Source organism: Heterodontus francisci, unplaced genomic scaffold (genome assembly GCF_036365525.1).
Source record: "Heterodontus francisci isolate sHetFra1 unplaced genomic scaffold, sHetFra1.hap1 HAP1_SCAFFOLD_58, whole genome shotgun sequence".
NCBI classification, from domain to species: domain Eukaryota; kingdom Metazoa; phylum Chordata; class Chondrichthyes; order Heterodontiformes; family Heterodontidae; genus Heterodontus; species Heterodontus francisci.
In genome coordinates, this window is record NW_027142006.1 from 6,907,075 (window position 1) to 6,926,863 (window position 19,789).

General features: G+C 44.6%; 1 non-coding gene across 1 annotated transcript; it reads right to left on the reverse strand.

Annotated features, from left to right (window-relative positions):
- Positions 1–6,250: 6,250 nt before the first annotated feature.
- On the reverse strand, positions 6,251–6,342 carry trnak-uuu (transfer RNA lysine (anticodon UUU)). Its single transcript is given in 2 exon segments — positions 6,251–6,286; positions 6,306–6,342. It is a non-coding gene; the product is annotated as a tRNA-Lys (tRNA).
- Between the last annotated feature and the right edge of the window lie 13,447 nt (positions 6,343–19,789).

Below are 19,789 nucleotides of genomic sequence, written 5' to 3' on the forward strand. Positions count from 1 at the left end.
ATCTAAGCACGTAGTGACACTTGGAGTTTGCGTACTGGAGGTCTACACACAGCTTGATGCAGCCGCACACGAAGGTGGTCATCAGGATGAGGGCCACGTTGGGTACATTTTTCCCACCCTGATCCAGAGGTTTGAACATCGTGTCCCTCCGGACACGGTCCATTTTAGATCCCCAGATGAAGCGGAAAATGGCTTGGTGACTGCCACAGCGCTGGAGTGGGGTATGGGCCAGACCTGCGACACGTACAACAACAACGTGAGTGCCTCACACCTGATGACCAGGTTCTTACCCATAATGGAGAGAGTTGCTGCCCCCACATTCTCAGCTTGTGTTGTACCCTGGCTACTCGCTCCTTCCAGGTTTTGGTGCATGCCCTGGCCCTTCCGAACCATATCCCCAGCACCTTCAGGTAGTCTGGCCTAACGGTGAAGGGGATAAAGGATCGGTCAGCCCAGTTCCCAAAGAACGTGGCCTCGCTCTTGCCGTGGTTAACTTTGGCTCCCGAGGCCAGTTCGAACTGGTCGCAGATGCTCATCAGTCTGCGCACGGACAGCGAATCTGAGCAGAAGACGGCGACGTCATCCATGTACAGGGAGGTTTTCACCTGAGTGCATCCACTGCCTGGGATAGTCACCCCTCTTATGCTCGCATCCATCCTAATAGACTCAGCAAAGGGTTCAATACAGCAAACAAACAAGACCGGGGAGAGAGGACAGCCCTGTCTGACTCCAGATTGGATCGGGAAACTTTCCAATTCCCACCCATTGATTGAAACTGCGCTACTGATGTTTGTGGAGAGCAGTTTGATCCAATTGCAGATTCCCTCCCCAAACCCCATTTTGGAAAGCACGTCCATCATGTATGTGTGCAATATCCTGTCAAAAGCCTTCTCCTGGTCCAGGCTGATGAGGCACGTGTCCACCCTCCTGTCCCGTACATAGGCGATCGTATCCCTGAGTAGCACGATACTATCAGAGATCTTCCTGCCTGGTACAGTACAGGTCTGATCAGGGTGGATCACCAACTCCAGAGCAGACTTGAATCGACTGGCTATGACTTTGTACAGAATCTTGTAGTCAACATTAAGCAGTGAGATGGGCCGCCAATTTCTCATTTCTGCCCTCTCCCCCTTCCGCTTGTAGATGAGGGTGATGATGTCTTTCCTCATGGAGTCTGGCATGCTGCGGGCCAGGAGCATACTCTCGTATACTTCCAGCAGGTCCGGGCTGACCCAGTCCCACAGGGCCGAATACAACTCAACCGGTAAGCCGTCGCTTCTGGGAGTTTTACTTGTCTTGAAGGATCCGACGGCCTTTGTCAGCTCGTCCAGAGTTTGCGGCTTGTCCAGTCTCTCCCTCCTGCTGTTATCTAAGACCTCTGTGATAGATGACAGGAAGGACTGGGAGGCTCTGCTGTCTGTGGGCTTCGCGTCATACAGCCCAGCATAAAAGGATTTGCTGATCCTTAGTATCTCGTACTGCGACGCCGTCACCGAGCCATCTTCTTCCTTCAGGCTGCTGATCACAGAGCTCTCTCTGTGTACCTTTTGGAAGAAGTAACACGGGCACATCTCATCCTGCTCAATGGAGCGGACTCTGGACCCGAAGATGATCTTGGAGGCCTCCTTGGCAAAGAGCGAGGCCTGCTGGCTCTTCACCTCTTGGAGGTCCTCCTTGACCTCGCCCCCCATTGACTGCAGCCAGAGCAGATTTTGCATACTTTTCTGGAGTCGGGACATTTTCCTCTCTCTCTCTCTCACCCTCTGAACACCTTTGTGGATGAAGAACCTCTTGCTGTTCTCCTTGATCGCTTCCCACCAGTGAACTGGAGACTCAGGAGGGGTTTCACGGTCCTCCAACCTTTGTAATCCCTTTTGAGTTCCTCAACGTTCTCTGGGGTTAACAGTGTAGCATTGAGCTTCCACGTCCCTCTGCCAACCCACTGGTCATCCTGTAAGTGAAAGTCAGCCAGTAAGAGGCAATGCTTGGAGAAGAACACCGGCTTGACGTCGGTGGATCCGACCATGACAGTGCGGGACACAAACAGGAAGTCAATGCTGGAACGGGCAGACCGGTCCGATCTTGACCAGGTGTATCTGTGCTGTGCTCCGTCTGTAGGTTTGCTGAAGACGTCGTGCAGTTTGGCATCTTTAACTGTTTCTATTAGGAATCTGGACGTAGCGTCCAGTTTGCTGTCGTCTCTGCCGGATCGTCCAGCTGCATCAATGCTGCAGTTGAAGTCACCGCCTAGGATGACCGGCCTGGATGTCGCCAGCAGTAGTGGGCGCTGCTGGAAGACGGTCAGCTGCTCGTTGCATTGTACCGGGGCGTACACGTTGATCAACCGGAGCGGAGCGTTGTTGTAGATTACATCTGCTACGAGGAGGCGGCCGCCCACCACCTCCTTAACTTCGGAGATGGTGAAGTTACCTCCCCGCAGCAGAATACCCAGGCTGGAGGAACGGCAGTCATTACCCCCCGACCAGATCGATGGCCCGTGGGACCACCATCGCGACCACTGCCTGTAGGTGCTGAGGTGTGGTATTCCACACTCGTGCAGAAACAGTCGGTCGGCTTTGACCTTGGCAAGGTAATCCAAGGTTGAAACACATCGCGCAGTGGATTTAATGCTGTGCATGTTACTGGAAGCAATTCTTATACCCATTTTTTAAAAGTTGGTTGTTGCTTCCCATACCATTTGTCCTAGCTAGTCCCAGTCCTTCGGGATGTTCCTGCATACCCATAGTGTACGCAAGCTGTTTAACATTTGTTCCGCTGGGGTGACAACGGGGGTGGGGGGGGGGGCGGTCTTGTAGGTAGCAAGTATTGGTTTGTTCTCTGCTGTTCCCCTTTGTTCCTCCTCGAAAACATCACTGCTCCCGGCTTCCCAGAGCTGAGGTGCGCCAGCCGTGTCTTTGCTCCCGGTATCCCGGAGCTGAGGTGCGCCAGACGTGTCTTTGCTCCCGGTGTCCCGGAGCTGGGATGCGCTGGCCATGTCGTTAGGTTTGGCGCTTTGGTGTTGGGGCTCGCCAGGCCCATCACAGCCTCCTGTGTCCGGGGGCTGGGGGGCTTTATCTTCCAGCTCCTTGGAGTTCTGCCGCTTCCTTTGAAGGGGCCGTCGTTCCAGCACATCCTCATCCAGTGAAGAGGAGCTGTTGTAGTCTGTCTCAGATGGTAGTCTCCTCTTGCCACTGGTTTGGGTGGTGGCCTATTCCGCTTTTGGAGGTCTTTTCTTTGTGGTTTTCCTTTGTACCACTTGCCACTGACCGGTTTGTCCATCTGCTGCCTCCTCCTCCATTGATTCTGTCTGTGGAGGAGGGGTTTACGGGTGCAAGGTAGGTGCTGGGTCGCTGGTTTCAGCTGCCTCCCCTTTCTTCTCCTTCTCAGGTAGAAGTTCCTCAATGCAGAGAAGGTTGCTTGTCTCCTTTCCAGCACCGGACGCCTTCGCTGAATCTTCTCCCGGCCTTTCCTTGGACCTTGCCGCCTGAGCATAACTGAGGCAGCGTTTGGGGCAGGTTTTGTAGAGATGGCCTGCCGCACCGCACAAATTGCAACACTTAGTCTGCTTACAGTCCTTGGTCTGATGGCCTTCCTCCTTGCAGTTCTTACAAACAACCGTGCTGCAGTTAGCTGCCACGTGACCAGATTTGCCACAGGTGCAGCAAAATCTGGGCTGCCCAGCGTAGACCAAGAAGCCTCGACTTCCCCCGATAGCGACGCTGGAGGGAGGATGGATGATGGCTTCACTGGCATCGACCTTCAAGGTCACCTTGACCTGCCGCTTGCTGGTCCAAATCCCAAAGGGGTCCTTGACATCAGTGCTGCTGCCGGCCACCTCGACGTACCTGGCGAGAAAGGTGAGTACATCCACCACCGGAACATGGGGGTTGTAGAGGTGAATCGTCACCACCCGGTCACGTTGTGAAGAGTGCCTCCACTGTGAGGATCGACAACGGCGCCCGGTCCCCTTTCTCCTTGAATGCCTTCAGGAACTTGATGCATCCCGCCACATTCTTGAACGTCACGTCGAAATACCCACTGCTGGGGAAATCCTGCAGGCAGAAGATGTCCGAAGCTTGAAATCCACAGCAATCGATGAGAATTTTCTTGATGAAGAAGGTGCGATCGACCAGTGCATCTCCTTCCTTGTCCTTCACCACCACCCGAACGGTGTTCCGCACTCCCTGGCCTCAAGCGCAAAGATTGGTTATAGCCATTTTACTCAAAACCTACCCAGGATCAAAAGCCACTGATCATGGTTTCTTCTCTTCCAAATAAGCACTGATAAGAACAGATACTACACTTGATCTTAGCCAAAAGGCCCTTATTTATGTTTAAAATACTAGTCTGGGACCCACTCTTCTCTCCCTCAAACTGAATGTAAAATTCAATCATATTATGATTGCTACTACCTAGAGGCACCTTAACTATGAGATCATTAATTAACCCTATCTCGTTGCACAATGCCAGGTCTAGTATAGCCTGCTCTCTGGTTGGCTCCAGAATGTATTATTCCAAGAAATTATCCCAAAAACATTCTATGTACTCCTCATCTAGGCTACCTCTGCCCATCTGAATTTTCCAGTCTATATGTCGATTAAAACCCCCGATAATTATCACTGTACATTTCTGAAAAGCTGCCATTATTTCTTCCTTTCTACCCCATCCGACAGTGTGGTTAATGTTAGGTGGCCTGTACACCGCTCCCACAAGTGACTTCTTGCCTTTATGATTTCTCATCTCTGCCCAAACTGCTTCGACATCGTGATCTCCAGAACTCAGGTCATCCCACTCTATTGCGCTAATACCATCATTAATTAACAGAGCTACCCCGCCACCTTTTCCTTGCTTCCTGTCCTTCCAAAATGCCATGTAACCTCCAATATTCACATCCCAATCTATGTCGCCCTGCAGCCATGTCTCTGTAATGACTATCAGATCGTACTTATTTATTCTATTTGTGCTGTCAGTTCATTTGTTTTGTTTTGAATGCTCCATGCATTCAGATACAGAGCATTTAGTTTTGTCCTTTTATTATTTTTGTCACCTCTCGCCTTATTTGTTGATTTACTCTTTGATTTGTACATTCTGTCCCTTCCTGTCACAGTCTCTTTATCATTTCCCATATTTATACCTTTCTCTCTTGCCTTGTCTCTACTCCTTGATTCACCATATCTTCCCAAATTTGATTCCTTGCCCCCACTATTCAGTTTAAAACTGTCTCTACTTCCCTAGTTATGTGGTTCGCTAGAACACCGGTCCCAGCACGGTTCAGGTGCAGACCGTCCCAACGGGACAGCCACCTCTTTCCCCAGTACTGGTGCCAATGCCCCACGAACCAGAACCCACTACTACCACACCAGTCTTTGAGCTGTGCATAAATTTCTCTAATCTTATTTGTCCTCTGCCAATTTGCACATGGCTCAGGTAATAATCCAGAGATGATTACCTTTGAGGTTCTGCTTCTTAATTTGCTGCCTAGTTCCTCATACTGACTTTGCAGAACCTCTATCCTTGTCCTGCCTATGTCGTTGGTACCGACATGGACCACGATGACTGGATCCTCCCCCTCCCATTGTATGTTTCACTCCAGCCCTGAGCAGATGTCCTTAATCCTAACACCGGCAGGCAACACAGCCGTCTGGACGCTTGCTCTTTGCTGCAGAGAACAGAATCAATCCACCTTACTATACTGTCCCCTACTACCACTACATTCCTTTTTTCTCCCTCTTTGAGCCGCAAACACTTACTGCAGCCGTGTTTGCCCTGGATCACACTGGCATCCAGGAACTCCCACATGCTGCAGCTGTGACACATCACCTGTCCTGTCATCCTTAACGTGTTTCAATTAACTACTTAAATATTTGATTCAATTATTTATTTTACTGTCTATTTTATTAAGCTTACTACTAGTTTGTTTACTATTTTAAACGTTAGGACTAAAATGGAACTTAATCACTTACCAGATACTCATCAAACAGGTAGCTTCTTCCAAACCAATCAACTACCTGCCTGCCTGTGATGTCACAGCTTACCAGATCCTCACCAAACAGCTCCTTCCACTGCACCGAAGCAAGAACCAAATCCTGCAAACTCACCCCAGCAGCTCTCTGTTTCCCTGCTCTCACTCTCCATTGTGATGTCACTCTTGCTGTGCTTCTCTCTCTCTTGCTCTGTCTCAGAGTCTGTGCTTTTGACGCATTTCTGAACTCTCTGTTCCGTCGTGTTCCTCTGTCTCTGGTCCAAAATCTGACTCTGGTGGGATTTGAACCCACAACCTTTGAATATTTTTTAAAATCATTATTTAAAAGTCCAACACGCTATCCATTGCACCACAGAGGCATACATGTGCTGCACGACATCACCAAGGCCTTTGATCTTGTTAGCAGAGACGGATTCTTCAAACTGCGATGGAACATTGCCTGCCCTCCTGAACACTTGGGCGTCATTTCTTCTTTCCACGAGAACATGCACAGTTCCATCAGTTACAATGGAGCAACATCACACACTTTCAAGATCAGCAGTGGGGTAAAGCAGGGCTGCGCGCTGGTGCCAACTCTCTTAGGAACAGAGGAACATCGGAGGAGGCCATTCAGCCCGTTGAGCCTGCTCTACCATTCAATTAGATCATGGCTGATTATCTACCTCAATGCCCCTTTCCCCTGCTATCCCCATATCCCTTGATGTCATGAGTATCAAGATTTCTATCAATTTCTGTCTTGAACATGCTCAATGATTGAGCTGCCACAGCTCTCTGGGGTACAGAACTCCAATGACTCACCACCGTCTGAGTGTAGAAATTCAACCCTATCTCAGTTTTAAATGGCCTACTCCTTATTCTGAGTCTATGTCCCCTGGTCTTAGACTCACCAACCAGGGCAAACATCCTGTCGACACCCACACTATCACGCCCTGTAAGAATTTTGTCAGTTTCAATGAGATCACCTCTCATTCTTCGAAAGTTTAAGGAATACAGGCCCAGTTTCCTCATGAGGCAATCCCACCATCCCAGGGATTAGTCTGGTGACCCTCTGTTTCACTCCCTCTATGGCAAGTATATCCTTCCTGAGATGAGGAAACCAAACTATTCACAATACTCCAGCGCGGTTTCACCAAGGCTCTATACAATTGCAACAAGACATCTTTACTCCTGCACTCATGACCCCTCGTGTGAAAGCCAACATACTATTTGCCTTCCTAATTGATTGCTGCACCTGCACAAGAGCTTTTAGTGTCTCAGGAACAAGGACACCCAGGTCCCTTTGGACATCAACACTTCCCGACCTCTCACCATTTAAGACATACTCTGTCTTTCTGTTTATTCTACCAAAGTGGATAACTTCACACTTATTCACATTATATTCCATGTTCTTGCCCATTCACTGAGCTGCTCCAGGTCCCCTGGAAGCCTCTCTACATCCTCCTCACAACTCACACTTCACCGAGCTTTGTGTCATCTGCAAACTTGGAAATATTACATTTAATCCCCACATCCAAATCATTTATTTCGGTTGTTAACAGCTGTGGCTCCAACACTGATCCTTGCAGTACCCCAATAGTAACAGCCTGCCATCCTGAGAAGGACCCGTTATTCCTGCTCTCTGTTTTCGGTCTGTTAACCAATTCTCAATCCATACCAGTATATTATCCCCAATCCTACATGCTCTAACTTTGTTTACTGACCTCCTGTGTGGGACCTTACCAAAGGAAAATGCAAATACCACACATCCACAGGTTCTCCTTTATCTGTTCTACAGGTAACATCCTCAAAAAACTCAACAGGTTTTTCAAACCTGTTTTTCTTTTCATAAATCTATGTTGACTCTGCCCAATCAAATCATTATTTTCTAACTGTCTACTTATCACATCCTTTATAATTGGCGTATTCTTCTCCATGCTGCTATTGTACGCTTTCTGTACTCAGATGGGCGAGTGCACCTGCACATCAGAGCTGACGACAAGCTGTTCAACTTGGCAAGACTGTGCGCCAAGACCAAAGTGGGTAAATTCCTAGTCTGTGAGTTGCTGTTTGCTGATGACGCTGTGCTGACATCCCATAATGAAGTTCACTTACAGCAGCTTGTATATCGGTTTTCCCTGGCCTGCAAGGAGTTTGGACTGACGATCAGCCTCAGGAAGATGAAAATTATGCGCCAGGATGTCGAGACTCCACCTTCCATCAACATCGACAACATCACTTTGGAGGTTGTCAACAGCTTCACATACCTTGGATCAACAATCACCAGAAATCTGTCCCTTGATACTGAAATCAGCACCAGGATTTCCAATTCTGCAGCTGTCATGTCAAAGTTGAGAATACAAGTGTAAGCCGACAGCAAACTGACCATAAATACAAAGCTCCACGTGTACTCGGCTTGTGTTCTCAGCACCCTCCTTTATCGCAGAGAAGCATCAACAACTTATGCAAGCCAAGAAAAGCAGCTGAACAGCTTCCACCTCCACTGCCTCAGATGGATATTGGGCATCTCCTGGCAGGACAGAGTGCCCAATGCGGAAGTACACCAGCGTGCAGGGATCCGCAGCATGTTTGCCCTCTTGAGTCAGTGGTGGCTCTGTTGACTGGGTCAAATGAATGACGGTCACATTGCCAAATACATGCTCTATGGTGAGCTTGCTGTCAGCACGAGACCAACAGGTCAGGGAAAAAAATCAAGTCATTTGGAGAGGTTTGAGTTAATTAAGGAGAGTGGGCATGGATTTATAAGTGGAAGTTCATGCTTGACAAATCTAACTGCATTTTGTGATAAACTATCTGAGAAAGTTGATGAAGGGAATGCAGTGGGTGTTGTTTATTTGATAAAGTACCACTTGCAAACTCCACACAAGCAGTACTCAGAACTAAACCTGGGTCATTGGAGTTGTGAGATTGCAGTGCTCACCAGTGCACCACCTTTTGAATGTGGATAGAATAAAAAGTGAGATTGGATGGACAGAAGCAGTCTGAAAAGATGGCTCAAACAAAAGGTGAAAACCCTGAAATGTTAACTCTGTTTCTCTCTCCACAGATGCTGCCCGAGGTGCTGAGCATTTCCTGCACTTTCTGTTTTTATTTCAGCTTTGCAGGATGTTGCTTTGATCAGAAAAAAATGGATGATCGGCTGTGGGTGCCAGTGAAATTCCACAGGAGGGAAAATAAACTTCACCGGCAGCGGCTCATTGGTTTAGGGGTATGATTCTTGCTTTGGGTGTATAAATAATTAACGTGTGAGAGTTCCTGAGTTCGAATCCTAAATGACCCTTTCTCTGTTGCTGTTTTTAGTTGAAAGTCATCGATTGGTTTCAGCCTTCCAGAAAGCGGAATCGATTTCCATACTGAGCCTGCTTGAGGGCCGGGGAACTGGGTTCAAAGAGCTTGTCGACAACATTGAAATGAACAAAATATGCAAATCGTCAAGTGGGAAAATAAAGTTGCAGCAGTAACTAAAGGCGTGCTCAGGTCTGCAAATGAAACCTGACCCAAACTTGACAGCGCCACATCCCACCTGGTCCGAGTCCTTTCATTTTTTTCCCGTGCCCGAACCGACCACCAGAATGTTCAGTTAAACTTGCTTCCCTTTTTCACTTTTTCACTTGTGCAGATAAGCAACAAAAACTGTAACTGGACTTGAAAGGTTGTTTCAATGTACATTAAGATTCGAGCTACGTACCGGAGGTGATGAGCTGAAGATTGTTACCATAGAAGTTAGTGATTGTTAGGTCATTAGTTAAAGAGAAACTCATGGAGTTGTGCCCAGACAGGTTGTCCCACACTGTATTGATTAAAATATTGCCCGAAGGCTAGAAAATATCATTATACATTCCCTAGACTCCTGCTTTACAGGCTGAAATACTTGCTGCAAGTTTATCAAGAGAGCAGCTGAGATGCAGAGACCAGTAAGGTCTTGAGTGATTAATTATTATAAAATATACATTCTTATATTAAAGAGATTGTGCTCTACCTTCGATGGAATCGCTCACTGCAGACTAGTGCAGAGTGTTTCCCACCTTGACGTCCTGGCTGTCACTGGATCTTGAGTCCAGGCCTCCCTTGATTTAATATTTTAATCTGGTAAGTCAGATTTTACAAAAAAAAAATTATCTTATTTAAGACTGCTTCGTATTTAGCATTGTCAAATGAATAAAGAAATTAAAATATATTCAAAATTATATATCAACTATTAAGTACTAATGCCGAGCTTTGTATATAAAACATGCCTCTTAATTTCATTAATTATCCATAAACACTGAGGCCACATTAAACTAAAAGCAGCGATTTATCAAGTCTGACACTTAATTGATTAAATATATTCCAAATTCAGAGCATAATTCATTGTCTTTCCCCTTTAAATCTCTTAATTTGCATTACAAGCCTCCTTTGCTTTACAATCTTTATTCAATACAATATGTTTTGAGGCAGGCACAAGACGTCTTGCCAACCCCTAACGGGATGCAGTCAATTCATTTGCAAACTGTGCAATTAAAGAAAAGGTTGAAGTTGCTATTAATGCAGATTGAAGCTGTTCAAATGATTTTGTCACCAAGAATACAAAGCACGAAGGAAAACCAAAAAATAAACCAAAACATAAAAAGGTTAAATTTGTGTCAGTGAAAAATAGAACTCATTAAAAACATCTTATTACACAACAGTGCAGCAACTGATTACATTGTAAATATTTCATTAAGATTAAAATGGCAAAGGCCTTCAACACCCCTAGAATCAGGAAAGGGCAAGAAAGGGCTAACTGGATAATTATGTCCCTGGGGCTGAGTTCTGCTACAATGTACACAAAAACTGTTTATTGAATAGTACACAGGAAGTTGAAATACCAAGCAGAGTCGGAAGTACACTTCAAAAGATCTGCGGTTTCCGGTGTTTCACCAACACAATTATAACACAAGGCATTTAGAGTGTTCGAGTGTGTCTGACCCAGCCCGGCCTGACCCGAGCCCGAATGCTGAACCCAAATGCTGAACCCGGAGGAGCGACCCAAACCCGACACATGTCATCGGGACCCTTCGGGTTAGGGTCAGGCAGGGAGCCATGTTCTAGCATTAACTGAGACCTAGCTCCAAAAGCAACAGTACTGTGTTCTGGTCTGGAATGGAATTCTTCTGTGTTTCTGTTTGGCTTGGATTGGAATTCTTCTGTGTTTCTGTTTGACTTGGATTTTCTTGTTTTTCACTTTGTCGATGCCTTTGAATAATTGTGGATCCTTCTTCAGGGTGTCTTCTTTCACCAGGTAGTTCTGACCTCTGATGATGTTGACCGTAATCAGCTTCAATTCGCTGATAGTTTTGGAACTGAGCAGATTTCCTTTGCTTGAGTCTATAACATGTAACTCAGTCTGACATGTGGACCCATGGGAGGATTTGAAAGCTGCCCTTGCATTGGAGCATACAGTTGCATCCATCCAAACAGAGGTAGAGTAGAAGTGACAGTTCAGTCTGTCGATCATGGGACGTTTAATCTCAGGGTTGTGAGTTTGAGTGCTATTTAGTTTTTCCCTTTTTTTAGGCTTCATTAGCAGAGATTACAAGGAGTGTTTGAAATGAAAGTCAACAACAGTATGAGCAAGTCTCACTTTCATTCGGGACTCTTAACTCTCTGCTGTGAATGATTGAACTTTATCTCATTTCATTTTCAGCTCGGGGTCAGTGCAGCTCGGTGGCACTTCTGGCTGTCTCCCACTTCACAATCCATCAGTACTGAGAAAGCAATGGGGAATATTACTCACATGTTGTGTTCTGTAACCTTTCGGAAACAATTGAATGTTTGTATTTTCTTCCAAAACAAGGACACAAAGACATTAACAATGTGGGGCTGAAATAGCTCAGTTGGGGGAGTGTTAGATTGAAGATCTAAAGGCAATTTCAATTCTTTATGCGTCCCATGCTTTGGTTCTGATTTTCCAGTTGCACAATTTGCTTTGAAATTATTTAACAAGCACCAGTGGATTGGATTTGAGAAACAACACAGAGTCATTTGCAGCATAGAAGGTGGTCGTTTGGCCTATCACGTCCATGCTGGCTCTCCCCGGAGCAATCTAGTCAGTTCCACTCACCAGCTCGGTCCCTTTCCTCCTGCAAGTTTCTTTCCTTCAAGTATCCATCCAATTTCCTTTTCAAATCATTGATTGTCTCTGCTTCCACCACCCACGGCATAAAAAGTTCCACCTCACCCAAGGATGTGAAATATTTATATCTTCTATATTTAGCTTATCCTCTATTTCAATGAGAAGAGACTGGCAGTCAACATGAAAGGCAACCCAAAAGTCCTTGAGCGGTATATAAGTAATAAGTGGGTAGTAAGAGGTGGAGTGGGACCTTATTAAGGACAAAGACGATAGTGTTTGCTGAGAGGTGCTGGGCAATGTTAATATACTTAATGAGTACTTTGTATCAGTGATCACTAAGGAAGTGGAATCTGACAAACTATCAGTCGAAGCGGAGAGAGTAGAGGCAATGGATAGGATACAGATTGAGAGAGGGAGGTACTAAAAAGACTGGCTATGTTTAGGGTATGTAAATCACCAGGTCCGGATGTCTTACATCCCAGGTTGCAAAAGGAAATGCTGATGCAGATAACGGAAGGGCTTGCTATAATCTTCCCTGGAAACAGGGGAGGGGCCAGAGGATTTAACAGTGGCAAATATGGCACCCTTATTCAAGAAAGGGTGTAAGGACAGTCCGGGTAACTACAGGCCAGTTAGATTAACAGTAGTGGTGGGTAAGGTTTTAGAAACAATAAACAGGGAAAAAATCAACAGTCACTTGCAGAGGTTTGAGTTAATTAAGGAGAGCGAGCATGAATTGAGAAATGGAAGTTTCATGCTTGACTAATCTTACTGCATTTTTTGATGAACTAACAGAGCAGGTTGTTGAAGGGAATGCAGTGGATGTTGTTTATATGGATTTTATGAAAGTTTTTGATAAGGTATCACATAAAAGGGTGGTTAACAAAATTGAGGTTCATGGAATAGGAGGATCAGTGTCCAATTTGATAGAAAATTGGCTTATGGATAGAAAACAGTGAGTCGTAGTAAATGGTTCTTTGTCAGACTGGAGGATAGTCGACAGTGGTGCTCCCCAGGGGTAAGTGCTAGAACCACTGCTTTTTTTGCTCCAGATAAATGACTTGGATCTTGAAATATAGAGTAGAATCTCAAAATATGCCGATAACATCAAACCTGGATGAGTGGCAAACAGTGAGGATGATATGAACTGCTCGCAACAGGACAGTGATCGGCTAGCAGAATGGGCAGACGAGAGGCAGATGGAATTTAATAGTGACTGATGTGAGGTGATGTATTTTAGCAGAAGGAATAGGGAGAGGCAATAGATACGCAATGCTACAGTTGTGAAGAATGTGCAGGAGTAGAGGGACTTGGGTGCATGTCCATCAATCTTTGAAGTTGGCAGGACATATTGCGAGAGTGGTGAGCAAAGTAGATGGGATCTTGGGCTTTATAAATAGAGGCATTGAGTACAAAAGCAGGGGAATTATGCTGAAACTCATAAAGCTCTGGTTTGGCCCCAATTGGAGTGTTGCGTTCAGTTCTGCTCACCACACTTTAGAAAGAATGTGCGGATCTTTGAGAGGATGCAGAGGAGATTTACCAGAATGGTTCCAGGAATAGAGGATTATAGTTTCAAGGTTAGGCTGGAAAAGCTAGGGTTGTTCTGCCTGTATCAAAGGAGATTGAGGGGAGAATTGATAGAGGTGTATAAGGCTATGACAGTTTTAGATAAGTTGGCAAGGAAAAGTTGTTCCCATTAACTATTGGTACAAGGACTAGGGGACACAGATTGAAGGTTTTGGACAAGAGATGCGGGGGGAATGTGCGGAAGAACCTTTTTACACAGTGATTGGTGATGATCTGTAACTCACTGCCCATGAGGGTGGAGGAAGTGGAAACAATCGATGATTACAAAAGGAATTTGGATGGGCACTTGAAGGAAATAAATTTACAGGGCTACGGGGATCGAGCAGACGAGTGGGACTGACTGGATCGCTCCCTGGAGAGCCGGCCAGGACTCGACGGGGCGAATGGCCTCCTTCTATACCACAAATGACTCAATGACTCGATGACTCTAAGTCACTCGCAGAGTCAAGACAACAGAGTGACGGATTTAACACAACATTATAAGTTATGTTTGTTTTGACAAAATGCAATAATAACTCGTCTCCACTCCTAGTGTTACTAAATCCCACACATTCACTATAATGTGAACAATTATTTCCTGTTGTGTCTCTCTCAGATTTGTAAACTTCACTGTATTGGAGTGAGGTGACATCTACTGGCAGGAAACAAGAACGGCAATTAAGCAGCAGAAACTCCACAGTCTGTCAGGGTTAAAGAAACATTGCAATGTGAGGAAATAGTGAAGGTGTTTGATTGGGTAGATGGAGACATGATTCCACTTGTGGTGGTGTCTGAAGCAAGGGTTGTCATTCATAAAAGAAATGAGGAATTCATGAAAAATGTATTTACATAGTGAATGGTTCGAATGTGGATAGAATAGAAAGTGAGATTGGATGGACAGAAGCAGTCTGAAAGGATGCCTCAAACAAAAGGTGAACACCCTGAAACGTTAGCTGTGTTTCTCTCTCCACAGATGCTGCCAGAGCTGCTGAACATTTCCAACACTTTCTGTTATGATTTCAGCATTTACAGGATGTTGCTTTGATCTGAAAAAAACATGGAAGAACAGCTTTTCCACAGGAGCTAAAAAAACACATACTGTAAGTGGCTTGTTGGTTTAGGGGCATGATTCTCGCTTTGGGTGTACAATTGACAAGCATGCGAGGGGTCTCTGGTTCAACTGCCCGACGAGCCCATTTTCATTTGTGTTTTTAGTTGAAGGTCATTGATTGGTTGCAGCCTTAAAGAAAGCGGAATTGACTTTCATACGAAGCCTGTTTGACGACCAGAGAACTGGATTCAAAGAGCCTGTCGACAAAATTGAAATGAACAAAATGTACAGATCACCAAGTGTGTGTATGAAGGTGGAGCAGTAACTGAGAGCTGGATGCAAAACAACACGACTAGTATCTGGTATGGAATGGATTCTTCTGTGTTTCTGTTGTTTGGTTTGGATTAACTCATCGATTTTCTTGTTTTACACTTTTTTGATATGTTTGAATAATTGTGGATCCATCTTCAGGGTATTTTCGTTCACCAGGTAGTTCTGACCTCTGATGATGTTGATCGTAATCAGCTTCAACTCACTGATAGTTTTGAAAGTGAGCAGATTTCCTTTGCTTGAGGCTACAACATGTCACTCAGACTGACATGTGGATCCATGGGAGGATTTGAAAGCCGCCCCTGCATTGGAGCATACAGTTGCATCCATCCAATAAGAGACTGAGTAGAAGTGACAGTTCAGTCAGTCGAACATGAGACTTTTAATCTCAGGGTTGTGAGTTTGAGTGCCATTCTGTTTTTCCCTTTTTTTAGGCTTCATTAGCAGAGAGTACAAGGAGTGTTTGACATGAAATTCAACAACAGTATGAGAAAGTCTCACTTTGATTCGGGAATCTTAACTCTCTGCAGCATCTCGCTGTGAAAGATTGAACTTTATCTCATTTCATTCTCAGCTCAGGGTCTGTGCGGCTCAGTGGGACTTCTGGCGGTCTCCCGCTTCACAATCCATCAGTGCTGAGAAAGCCATGGGGAATATTACTCACATGTTGTGTTCTGTAACCTTTCAGAAACAATTGAATGTATGTATTTTCTTCCAAAACATTCATTCTCAGTACTGGGAAAAATAGAGTATATGATTGACTGTTTCAGTAAGTGGGAAAAGTTAAAATATGTTGTGACCTGTGGAGAAATGGGATGAGAATAAATAGTGCCCTCCTCTGATTTCAATTGCACACACATCTGTGCTCTGGCTCTGTAGCTTAATTGGTTAAAACACCTACCTAACAAACAAGAAATCTTGAATTCAACTCCCAGCAGAGCCTTAATTCACAGTAGCAACATGCTTTAGAAGTTTCCTTACCTACGTTTACATCTGTGTCTTGTGAACTTCAACTCAGAATTCAAATTACATGTTGAGTTTCAGTCACAGAAAAATACAGCCTTTGTGAAGGATGTGAATTTGGAATGGCTGTTCCTCCTTCAGAAATTCAGTGCTGATACACCAAAGGCAACTCCTTTGACAGAAATTTGTTCACAGTTGCATTCAATCTGGAAAACAGCTAGACATTAATCTCACTGAAGGAAAGTGTGACCACGTTGTATGTTTCAGAGTGTTTAGGTCGATATGTGTTGCTTTTAACCGAGACTGGGACATGACGCAAGAGGGAGGGTTGATCTGAGGTTTGGAATATTTGCCAGTCAGGAACAAACCCATCTCTGATGGGATTGAGTTGATTTTCAACTGGCAGCTGTTACTGTTTCGATAAATCAAGTTCCCTCCACCCGTTTTCTTGGACAGACAGTGCAGTATAAGGATGTAATGGGTTAATGCTGAAGACAGTGGGATCAACCCCTCCCACTGTCAGAGTGATGATGTAACAGTCACATGAGATGAGGTTTGGGAGAAGAGAGAGCAGCAGCAAGGATGCTAGTTTAGGAGGCTTGATGACTGTGTATATAGTATTGTGTAAATTAGAAAAGAGTTCTTAGTTCTTTCAGCAGGAACTTTGTCCTGAAAATATCAAGAAACTCACAATTTTATTATTCAGGAGTTGGAACACAGGGATATTAACTCCAAGTGACAGTAGTGGTTTCATTTAACAAAAGAAAAGTAGAAAATAATATTGCTCATTGATTGAAATCCCCCAGTGAGGAGACAGTTAAACAGGTGATCTGTTGGGGCATCCTTCGATCCAAGGTTTCAGAAGCATTTAATCTCCCTTCTTGGTGAAATTCTCTGTTATTTGCATCTTTTTTTAATCCAACTTTGATGGGCGAGTGAAAAAACTGAAAAAAACTGAACTGTTCCATTTTTTCTTTTCTTCTTTCTTCCATCAGTTTCTCTTTTCTGTCCCAGATCAATATAATGATGAGAATCCCAATTTAATCTGCTGTTTTAATCATTCCAATCAAAATTCAACATTCCAATCAAATCGATTTGTTATTCCACAGTGTCTCTCCATGTGTTTTATTCTGTGTATTCTCTCACAGTCTGTTTGATGATCAATGTGACATCTCATTCTCTGTTCTGGTGAAGATCAGAAGCAGTGATATCCGTTTGCACCGCCCACCAAGTCGGCCTGAGGCTGTGCCTCACCGATCATGTGGAGTTAGGAACATAGGAGCAGGAGTCGGCCATTCAGCCCATCAAGTCTGTCCCGCCATTCAATATGATCATGGCTGATCATCCACTTCAATGCCCTTTTCCCCACACTTTCTTCATATTCCCTTATGTCATTTGCATTTAGAAATCTGTCAATCTCTGCTCTAAACATACTCAATGACTGAGCTTCCACAGCCCTCTGGGTAACAGAATTCCAAAGATTCACAACCCTCTGAGTAACAACATTTCTCCTCATCTCTGTCCTCAGTGGCTTCCCCCTTATTTTGAAATTGCGTCCCGTGGTTCTTGACTCCCCAACCAAGGAAAACATCTTAGCTGCATCTTATCACCTCTCATTCTTCAAAACTCTAGAGAATACAGTCCCAGTTTCCCCAATCTTTCTTCATAGGACAGTCCCACCATCCCAGGAACAAGTCTGTTGAACCTTCGTTGCACTCCCTCTGTGGCAATAATATCCTTCCTAAGGGAAGGGGACTGAAACTGCACACAGTACTCCAAGTGCAGTCTAACCAAGGTTCTTAACAATTGAAGCAAGAATTCAAGACTCCTGTACTCAAATCCTCTTGTGATAAAGCCTAACATACTATTAGCCTTCCTAATTGCTTGCTGCACCCGCATGTGAGCTGTCAGTGACTTATTGACATGGACACCCAGATCACCCTTATATTCGATACCTCAGCTAATAAAGGAAAGGATTCCATATACCTGCTGAACCACCTTATTGACCTGTACTGTGACCTTCAGGGATCTGTGGACATTCACTTCAACGTCCCTCACTTCCTCTACACCGTTCAGTGTTCTCCCATTAATTGTGTATTCCTTTGCCTTTTTTGACGCCTGCTCTCGCTGTTCCCTGCTCTCCGAGGGAACTCTTGCTCCCTCTCCTGGGCTCTTTATGCTCCATTGTTCTCACTGTTTCCCGCTCTCTTGATGGATCAATATTTATTTGCCTTGTGTTTAATTTAAAATATGGATTAACTGTATTTTACAGTTGTAAGTTGTATTTGGTAGTCCTGTGTAAGTTGTGGATTGGTATTTAATATTTAGCTCTGTGAAAACGATTGTGAATGAAAATATAACTTTCAATCTTATACATGGGCTGGTCTGCAAGCTCCAAGTCCTTCATTTTGTAGTAATGGAATTGATACTGTATCTTTCAGTCTTAATCTCTGTGGGATTTTTGAACTGGTATGTAATACATGACTTGGTCTAACGTCTGATGTACATTATTGGGATTCATAGGATCATAGGAAATAGGGGCATTAGGCCATTCAGCCCATCGAGCCTGCTCCAATATTCAAACAGATCGTGACTGATCATCTACCTCTACGCCATTTTTCCCTGCTATCTCCATATCCCTTGATCTTGTTAGTATTTAGAAATCTATCGATTTCTATCTTGAATATGTTCAATGATTGAACCTCCACAGCCCTCGGGGATAAAGAATTCCACAGATTTCCCACCCTCTGAGTAAAGAAATTCCTGCTCATCTCAGTCTCAAATGGCCTGCCCTTATTCTGAGACTGTGTCCCCTTGTTCTAGACTCACTAGACAGAGGAAACATCCTTTCCATATCTACCCTGTCACACCCTGTAAGAATTTTGTCTGTTTCAATGAGATCACCTCTCATTCTTCAAAACTCTCAAGAATTTAGGCCCAGTTTCTGCAGTCTCTCATCTTTCAACAATCCCACCATCCCAGGGGATTAGTCTGGTGAATCTCTGTTGCACTCCCTCTGTGACAAGTCTATCCTTCCTTAGATAAGGAAACCAAAGTTGCACAGAATACTCCAGGTGCGGTCTCAGCTAGACTTTATATAATTGAAGCAATACATCTTTACACATGTACTCAAATCCCTTTTCAATGAAGCCAACATACCATTTGCCTTCTTAATTGATTGCTGCACCATCACACTAGCTTTTAGTGTCTCATGAACAAGGACACCCAGGTCGCTTTGGACATCAACACTTCCCAACCTCTCACCATTGAAGAAATACTCTGTCTTTCTGTTTATTCGACCAAAGTGGAGAACTTCACACTTATTCACATTATATTCCATCTGCCATGTTCTTGCCCATTCACTTACCATGTCCAAATCCCCTTTGAATCCTCTTTGCATTCATTCTGTACCTTTCAATCATGTAAATTTTGTCTGTTCTATTTCAGATTTTATATTTAAAATGTGACCATGGTGACAGAGTTTATTCAGATCTGATAGTGGGTTTGTTTTTGGACTGCGATTGATGTATCCACCTTTCAGGTGAACTGAATTGGAGTGAAATGGAAACAAGTTCTGTCTCTCCTGCTGTTGTTTGACTGTTGGATTGAAAATGTGTCTCTCGACTTTGGGATCAGTGTATGTCGAGGAATCACCACATCCATTCAGGTTCCTTCATGTATTTTCCTGCAGGAATGAAAGAACTGGTGAGGTAGAAGATACAAAAGCGATCAATGTAATCGTCCCAATAATAATCATGATGAACAATCACAAAATGAAAACCAGAAACACAAACAGTGTCAG